This window comes from Brassica oleracea, chromosome C2 (genome assembly GCF_000695525.1).
Source record: "Brassica oleracea var. oleracea cultivar TO1000 chromosome C2, BOL, whole genome shotgun sequence".
Classification (NCBI taxonomy): domain Eukaryota; kingdom Viridiplantae; phylum Streptophyta; class Magnoliopsida; order Brassicales; family Brassicaceae; genus Brassica; species Brassica oleracea.
This window is the reverse complement of record NC_027749.1, coordinates 11,773,579-11,783,410: the sequence shown is the minus strand read 5'-3', so window position 1 is coordinate 11,783,410 and position 9,832 is coordinate 11,773,579. Positions and strand designations below refer to the sequence as shown.

General features: G+C 33.8%; 1 long non-coding RNA gene and 1 pseudogene across 2 annotated transcripts; both read left to right on the top strand.

Moving 5' to 3' along the window:
• Positions 1–4,869: 4,869 nt before the first annotated feature.
• LOC106324992 lies at positions 4,870–5,962 on the top strand. 2 transcript variants are annotated; one of them, XR_001266777.1, is made up of 3 exons: positions 4,870–5,157; positions 5,229–5,299; positions 5,680–5,962. It is a non-coding gene; the product is annotated as an uncharacterized LOC106324992 (long non-coding RNA). The 2 variants fall into 2 exon arrangements; XR_001266776.1 differs by having other exon boundaries at positions 4,870–5,299.
• Positions 5,963–7,481: 1,519 nt separating this feature from the next.
• LOC106323456 lies at positions 7,482–8,357 on the top strand (annotated as a pseudogene).
• The last annotated feature ends 1,475 nt before the right edge of the window (positions 8,358–9,832 follow it).

Below are 9,832 nucleotides of genomic sequence, written 5' to 3'. Positions count from 1 at the left end.
CGACGGGATGATGAAGTCACTGAGCTGCGTAGAGAGTCCGCTCAGCTGCGTAACGAATTGACCGCGACAAAATCTCGTATTGGTGGAGTCGAGGGCTTCTTGGACGTTATTGCGGCCACAAATCCGGAATGGGAGTCCATGTTGAGGAACATGCGACAACAACATCCCATTCAAGGCGAGTCATCCGACGACGTACATAACGAGACGAATATTACGAGGAAGAGTGATGAATTCTACCGGGCGATGAACGACCCTTAGTTTTTTTTTTTGGTTGTTGTATTATATAAATTCAAAACTTATTTATATATAAAATATTTTCATATTGATTTATTTTTATTTTAAATTTTAATTTATTATTAAATTAAATAATTTTAATTATTTTTTAATTATATTTTTAAATTCTGTAAAAATAATAAAAACGAAGTAAATTCGTAGCTAATGTACGACCTCTTTACGTGGAAACCTTACGAGGAAATGACGAGAAACAGTTAACGACTATTTTACGAGGAAACATTTGCGAGGAAATAACGAGGAAAAGTTTACGAGTATTTTACGAGGAAAAGTTTACGAGTATTTTACGAGGAAATCGTTTCGTGGTTATTACGTGTATTTTGCGAGGAAAGTCTTTCAAGGTATTTACGTGTAGGTTACGAGGAACTCATTTCGAGGTATTTACGAGGAATTGTAGCGACGTCCTTGCGTGGAATATTGACGTGGTCTTTACGACGAATCGCCGTACTTCGTCTTTACGACGAAATATATTCCTCGCTAAGTTACGACGAATTAGCGAGGAAATATATGTTACGACGGACGAGTAACGAGCAAACGCGCTTCCTCGCTATTTCGTCGTAAAGCCTCTTTTACGACGAAATAACGAGGAAAACCGCCCTCGTTAAGGTTATGTTTTCATGTAGTGAACATACTTCAACGGCTTGACTCTATACTGATTAGGATGGTTTTTCAAATGACCATTTATCATGTTTAATTTGGAGAAAAATATATGCAAGAAGGTCTGAGATGAGTTGGATATCTACGACTCAACTTCAAAAAATTATAGATAAGACTCATAAGACAATGTGGAACGTGATTGTGTCTCTCGGATACAGTCATCAACACCATAATGCAGGATTGCTCCAAAGGTGGTTTGAGCTTATAGGATATAAGGATTGGTATCCGCTTTTTCATGACTTTCTACTTTCACACTTAAATCTATTCTTTCTGCCGTCATGATTTTTTTGTATATGTAATTTTGTTCATATTGATAGAGCAATAAATTTGAAAATTTATAAAAAAATAAAATTTATATTATTTATTTCATTATAGATAAATTAGTATTATCAAAGTTTTAATTTATATTTAAAATGAACATACCACATTGTTTTGTATTTTTCATATTTATTTTCACATTAATAAACATTAAAGTATTATTCTATATATACTTATATTGATATATAACTAAATGAATATTATCAATTACATCAAATTGTAACAAAATTAATTTATTTCATTTTTAAATGTATAAGATTTTAATTCAACTAATAGTTTATATAAAATAATAAATTAATATATAAATAATAAACAACAAAAAGATTTAAATAAACAGTGAAAGCATATAATTATTAAATTCTAATTTATCGATAGAAAATCTTAAATGTGATGAATTAATGAGATGATTTTTCAAGTTTAGGCATTTCTTATATCCCAATAATCAAGAACTTGCACACAACCAAAAATGAAATAAACAGTGATTTTTGTTTTTGCATGTTGAGCAGATCCGGCCGAATCGAACGTGTATTCGGAACTACTCAGATTCGACCATTACTTGATCTACTATTACGGGCGTTGGGCGTTGACAAGAAAATATAATAGTTATATTTAGTCAATTATAAATAATTACTGTATTAAATTATTAAAACTAAACGTTATTAATACATAATATTATTTTTAATAGTATTTAGTATGATGGTTAGAGATGAAAAAAAAAAATTAACACAAAAAAAAACAAAGTTAGTGTTATGATAGAATCTATCTTATTAAAGTAGAATTACTTTAAGTTGTTGTTTGGCAACATATATAGCATTAAAAAAATAGCGTTGTTTGGAAACATGGATAGCACTAAGTTAGGAAAAAAGTAATGTGCTTATGTTATTAAAAAATTGGAAGTCCATTACATTATATTAAAAAATAATGAGTTTATGTTAGTTGATATACATATTCAAATCAAAATAATAATTTAAAATTGATTTATATCAAAAATTCATTCAAAAATATACATATATTCAAAATTTGATTTTTACTGACATATTTTCCAATAACCATTAAAAAATGTTTTCAATATATATAAGAAAAATACAATACAAAGTCTAATTTCAAACACCAACTTAAATTATGGTTTTTATATTTCACGTTGAAATTTAAAAATATAATATATGTGATTATTTATATGATTGTACGTATAATATTATTAATTATAAAAAAACTTATTTGATGGTACGTGTAAAATACGATTAATTATATGATAACACATATTTTGTAACCTATGATGACACATATAGGATATATAATAGTGATTAGAGGTGGGGGTTCGGATTCGTTTTCGGGTCTGTTTGGGATTTCGTGTTCGGTTCAGATCTTTGAAGATTCGGTTCGGATTTGGATAACTAATTTAAATTGGTTTGGTTTAAATATTTGGATATAGAATTAATAATTATTTAAGTATTTTTGGAGTTTTAAGTATATTTTAACTATTTTAGATATTTACGTTTGATTATTTGTATATATTTTCAAGTATTTAAACGAACTTTAAAGTATCATATAAATGATGAATGTTTATATATATATTAAATCTAAAAATAATTAATATATATAAGTGTATAAATCTATTTTGGATACCCAAAATACTTCGGTTCGGATCAGATTAGGTTTCAGTTCTTCAAATACCAAAATTATGAATAATTCGGATATTTAATCAATTTCGGTTCGGATTGGGATCGGTTCGATTCTTCGAATTCGAGTTTTTTGTCCAACCCTAAATAGTCACATAGAAAACAAATAGCATCATATTTTTAAAAAAATACATCGGCGCGTCCGCGCGGATCAAAATCTGCTTATTCTTAATTCTTAGCCCCTATCTTCGATCAACTATTTAATTTTCTTATTATTCACAACAAAACCCCTCAATTTGTATTAACGTTAAAAAATACTTGCTATCACAGTTTACACACCGCCCAGTTTATCGTTTTCACTAACAAGGAACGCAATACCTACCGTTTTTGATACTTATTTTCCCAACTTTTCAGAGTTTTCTTCATATTTTTGTTCCTTATGATTTGATCATCTTTGGCTTTATATGCTATGTTGCTTTGGATCATCTTTGGCTTTATATGCTATGTTGCTTTGGATCATCTTTGGCTTTATATGCTATGTTGCTTTGGATCATCTTTGGCTTTATATGCTATGTTGCTTTGGATCATCTTTGGCTTTATATGCTACGGTAATTTATAAGAAACTTACCTTAGTATATAGTGTCTATTACGCTAATTAACGTATTCCATAAGAAATTATTTTTTATTTTTTTCATAAGAAGTTATACTGTTTACTACTCTATTGATATCATAAAAACAAAAAAAAAATATTAAGACGATTTTTTTACCCAACTAAAATTAGTCGGATGTTATAGATGTTCAGTTAGAAGATAGTTTTCAGCCAACCCGATTTGTTAATTTTCACAGAAAATCAGCCCACCATAAGAGTTTTTTGTTATTATTTTCTCTATCATAATTATTACGCAACTTCAATTGATTTTAAAGAGCATGGGACTATTTAATGTCTGGAAAAGCAAATGCACAAGGCAATAATAAAATATTTGACGTAAAAGGCCAAAATATAAATAACAAATGCAGAATGGGGGAGAGGAGGTTAACAGTATTTAAAGCTGTCAAATGGTCCGTGTAGAGGCACCATTTCAGTTTTGGATATTAATAGGGATACATGTAAATGTCCAAGACCAATAGAGGTCATGTATAAATAGGCATGCACATGAACACCCAATAATATTTATAATTATTTTTTAATTATTAGTTTATATTTTATTGCTAAAATTTTGAAATTATGTTTACTTTCCAAAATTATAAAAGTATTTTTTTTGTCAAAACTATAAAACTATGTTTTCTGTCAAAACAAAGAAATTTCATTTTTTCGTCAAAATCGAAAAATTTCATTTTTTCCGCCAAAATCGAAAAATTGCGTTTTCCCTCCAAAATCCAAGAAATTGCGTTTTCCACCAAAACTGAGAAATTTCATTTTTCCGCCAAAACCGAAAAATTTCATTTTCCCGCTAAAACCGAGAAATTGTGTGTTTTCCGTCAAAACCGTAAAATTGCGCTTTCCCGCCAGAACAAAAAAATTGTGTGTGTTTCCGCCAAAACCGAGAAATTGCGTTCCCCGCCAAAACCGAGAAATTGCATTTTCCCGCTAAAACCGAGAAATTTTATTTTTTTGCCAAAACCGAGAAATTACGTTTCCCGCCAAAACCTAGAAATTGCGTTTTTCCGCCAAATGCCAAGAAATTGTGTTTCCCGCCAAAACTGAGAAATTTCATTTTTCCGCCGAAACCGAGAAATTGCATTTTTCCGCCAAAACCGAGAAATTGCATTTTCCCGCCAAAACCGAGAAATTGTGTTTTCCGGCCAAAATTCGAGAAGTTACGTTTTTCCACCAAAACCGAGAAATTGTGTTTTTTCTGTCAAAACCGAGAAATTGCGTTTTTCCGCCAAAACCGAAAAATTTCGTTTTTCCGCTAAAACTGAGAAATTGTGTTTTCCCGCCAAAACCGTAAAATTGCGTTTTCCCGCCAAAACTGAGAAATTGTGATTCGATTCTTGTCTTCGTCTACTTTGTATATGTATACACTATCTGAAACTGTTTATGGGTTTTGAAACAGAGGAGGGATGAGTTCGTCGACTGTGCCCGGACAGGCTGGAACCGGAGTACGGGTTCGATGACGAGGATTACGAAGACGAGCACGAAGAGGAGGAGGAAGAAGATAGAAGCTTGGATCTTTTACTTAGGTTCGTGGAGAATGTCTTTAGAAAAGTCTCCAAGAGAGCGAGGAGAGCCGTCCGATCAATCTTGCCTGTTTCCATCTCCACCAAGCTGGTAAAGTCTCGACCTTTCGAATGTAAACTGATGATCGTTCTTCGAGTATTGTGCTGTTTTGTTCAATGTAGGTGGGTTTCTCAGTGAATGGCGTACTTATACTTGCGTTTTTGTGGATCTTGAAGGCCTTTCTCGAGTCGAGGTAATTATACTTTAAGATTTTTTTAAATTATGAATCTTTAGATGATTTAGTCTTCTTGGTAGTTAGTTAGCAAGGAGCGGATTTGTTTAGTTGTCTTACATTGTACCGTGCAAGGCATGCCTGATGATGCCTCTCTGTTGTTGAACACATGAGCTAACATGCATATTCATCAGTGTTATATTACTTGACATTAATCAAAACGTTGATAGCCTTTTTTTATGTTGGATTGGTTTTTTCTTATTTATATAATTTCACATGGTTAAATGCAGGTAGCTTGTACACTTGGGACTATTGTATTTACGAGCATTCTGCTTAAATACAATATCTTCTTGATGTTTAAATCTTAAACCAGGTTTGGTTCCTTTTGTTTTTCTTACAAGGTATCTAGCTCCAGAGTACTTTATGCATGAGATTGTTGATGAGAAGACGGATGTGTTTGCGTTTGGAGTGTTGCTTTTGGAGATTATAACTGGTCGTCGAGCTGTTGATACGGCAAGCCGGCAAAGTATAGTTATGTGGGTAATGATCTTAAAACTTTGTAAAAGCATTTTCCATTTTCATCATCAAAGTCTAGTGATCTTAATGTGAATGGTATAAAGAAGTTATATAAGCTGACACTTATTCTCAAACTAGCATTGTGAAGATATACCAAAGTTTATTGTCGTTGATGTGTTGTTTTATCATAATTTTTTTTTAAGAATCACTTGGATAATAGACTTGCAATAGAGCACATAAAAATTGAAAGTTTTTAACTAAATTTCTTAACCAAATTTACTATTTAAATAGTATTAAAAATTAATTAAGAGACCTTTGGATAATGATGCTCTGGTTCAAGAGAGGATCTTACCTCAAAGTTTCGGATAGTCTTCTTTCCGGAAAAACAAAAAACAAATTATTGTTTTCTTGATGGTCAAGCTCAAACAGTAGAAGAGTAGGTGTGGAAGGTAGCAGGTGAGATAGCATTCTATCATCACATGAACTCGTTTTTTCTGTAATGTATGAATGTATCATACTGACTAGTGTATAACTTCAATTTATTTATATTATACTATCATTTCAGATAGATCTAAGCAATTATACCATTTAAAGAATGTTTTTGAACATAGTTATACCATTTAAAGGTAACTTTATTAAATAATCAAATGGCACAGTACTAACTAAATGATGTTTACATAAAAGAATAATAAATTGCCTACTTTTTATATACTTGTTGCTATTTAACTTAATAGTACCAGGTCGTGTTTATTTTGAAATTACATGTTTAAATATATTATATGTATATTTCTTTTGTAAGTACTATATCTGGTGATACTCGTTGTCTTCACTTCTTTTTAACCTTTAGTTTTTTACTATACGCTTACTTGGTGACTTTTCCAGGTTCCCTTTGATAGCCTTACACCTAAAACCTCATAGCTCTGTTGATGCAACGTCTCTCTTATTATTTTACTTTTGCAAGTTGATGTAACAAGTCTTTAAGTAAAACCCCCTTTTTTTTAGCAACAAGCCCACGATTATCCCTGTTTCTTAACTGTGTTTTTTAAAAAAATAATTCATTTAATTAAATGAAAACTAAATATAATATTTACTCTGTTTCAAAATAATTGATGTTTTAGGTGTATGCACAAGAATTAAGGTATACATTCTTTCCTAAAAAGTAACATTAAAAACATAAACCAAAATTAATTCAGCAAATCTTTAAAGATAAATATAAAACATCATTGGTCACACACTTTTCAATAAAACTAAGATAAATATAAAACATCATCTATTTTGAAACATCAAAAACTTTCCAAAACATCATCTATTTTGAAACGGAGGGAGTATGTATTACCGATCCTTAGGTTAAGATTTTGGTGTCCGATTTTTAAGTGGGTTTTAGAAACACATGTCAGCAAACCACTGATTATATATTTTTTTCTTTTCTATTTTCTCTTGTCTTCTCGTCTTCTCCGTCTCGTCTTTTAGCATCAACACATCTCAGCCTTAGTTCTTGACAGCGAACAACAAGTCTTGTCTCTTCAACGTTCCTAATTCCGACACAAACCCTTTCGACAATGCCTTTGACTTTGGTTCTGATTCTTGTTTCCTCGGCAAAGGTTTTAGTTCGTTGACACAGTTGAGGAACAGGGATCTGAGCTATGTCCCTGTCTTCTTATCTTCTCCGGTAAACAACAACTCAACGATGTTATACGGAGGAGGAGGTGGATTCACTCCTTCGGAGTCACAAGGCTTCACCAGTCTTGCGAAAGTTCTGAAGCCTTTAGAGGTGTTAGCATCCTCTGGTGCACAATCTACTCTGTTCCAGATTACTCTATTCCAGATGCCTGCAAAGAAGGAAGAAGCTTAATGATAGGCTTTATATGATTAGATCAATTGTCCCCAAAGATTAGCAAAGTAAACAATCATGTTTCTCTTTATCTCCTTAAGGTCTTTACTTTTTTTCTTTGTTGTGTTGTTTCTGATAAGCTTTGGTTTGGTTTGATGGATTTGCAGATGGATAGAGCATCAATAATTGGAGATACAATTGATTATCTGAAGAGCTTCTACAAAGGATCAGTGATCTTCACAACGAACTTGAGTCAACTCCAACTCCACCTGGATCTTTGCCTCCAACTTCATCAAGCTTCCATCCGTTAACACCTACAACCCCAATGGCTAACAAGCAAGAGTAAGGCTTAGACTTTTTTTTTTCTTTTTCTTTTTTTCATGGTTGAGACATTTACCCTTTTGTTTATATCCACGGGTTGAGGTTAGATTAAGGAAAGGAAGAGCAGTAAACATACATATGTTCTGTGGTCGTAGACCTGGTCTTTTACTCGCTACCATGAAAGCCTTGGATAATCTTGGATTGAATGTTCAGCAAGCTGTGATCAGTTGTTTCAACATGTTTGCCTTGAATGTATTCCGTGCTGAAGTGAGAATACTAATATCATCATATACTTTCAGTTTAAACAGTTTGAGGTTTTTTACAAGATTTTATTTGTTACTTTCGGTTCCCGGTAGTTGTGGACAGGGTCAGCTCAATGGTGTCATCGACCTTGGGGCAAAAAATAATTAATTTTCCAAACTATTATTTTTCTTTAAAAAATCTGATAAATATATGTTTTTTTTAAATACCAGAAGTATTTTTAAAAATAAATCTATGGAAATAAAAAAAATACTTTCATATCAAAAAAATTTGAGCCCCTTTTTTTATTATTAATATAAAAATACATGTATTTTTTTAAACAAATTGAGCCCTTATCTATTAAGAAATAGGGAGACAACATATTGGACCCAGGGCGGTCGCACCGCTCGCCCCCCTATTTAAGCCGGCCCTGGTTCTGGATAAGCATCTTATTGTTGTAGAATGTATATATGGAAAGGTCATATTAGTCAATAGTGATGTCTGGAATCCCTAGCTCATGTCGTATATATATTGTAATCATTCCATCTAATAAGATTAAGCTTTCCATTCCATATGGTATCAGAGCTTCTGATTCTAAAAACAAAAAAAAACCTAATAAACCCTAGCCTTTTTTTCTTGCCTCCCTCCCCTCTTCATCCTCGTTTTCACTAATTTCTCTACCCTCATCATGGCAAACACGGCTAACCATGAGACTATTGTCCCTCTCAACTCAACCAATCTCTTGAACGTTAACATGTCCAATGTTTCGAAGCTCACGGCCTCCAACTTCCTCATGTGGAGCCGTCAGGTCCAAGCCTTGCTTAACGGCTATGGCCTCTATGGATACATCACAGGTGCTACGGTGATCCCACCTGCGACGATCACGAATGCTGAAGTCACCTCTCCCAACCCCGCGTACAACGCACACCAACGACAAGATCAACTCATATACAGTGCCCTATTGGGTGCGATCTCTGTCAACATTCAACCTATCCTGGCCACTACATCAACGGCTGCAGAGATCTGGGAGAAACTCTCTGCTACGTATGCAAAGCCGACTCGGGGACACATCCAACAGCTCCGACAACAGATAAAGCAATGGAAGAAAGGCACGAAATCCATTGATGAGTATCTGCAAGGTTTTACAACCCGGTTTGACCAGCTTGCGCTCCTCGGGAAACCATTTGATCTGGAAGATCAGCTTGAATTTATCGTGGAAGGACTTCCCGACGAGTACAAACAAGTCGCTGATCAGATACAGGGCCGCGATGTACCTCTGTCGATTACTGAAGTTCATGAAAAGTTGCTGAACCAGGAAGTTAAACTTCAGGACGCCTCACCCAACTCTATCATCCCGGTCTCTGCAAACGTTGCTCAGCCTCGACCTTCCAGCAACAATAACCAGAACAACAACTCGAGCAACTACCGTGGCCGCTCCAACAATCGCAACAACAGTAACTCGTGGCAACCACAGCAGCCACAATATCCATCACGTCCAGATCAGACTGCTCGTGGCTATCAAGGCAAGTGCCAGCTCTGCGGTATCTACGGCCACAGTGCAAGACGTTGCACGCAGCTTCAACAAACTGGTGGTTATGGCAACTCCAGCCAGTATTCGACCTCTTCGGCACCATGGCAACCTCGCG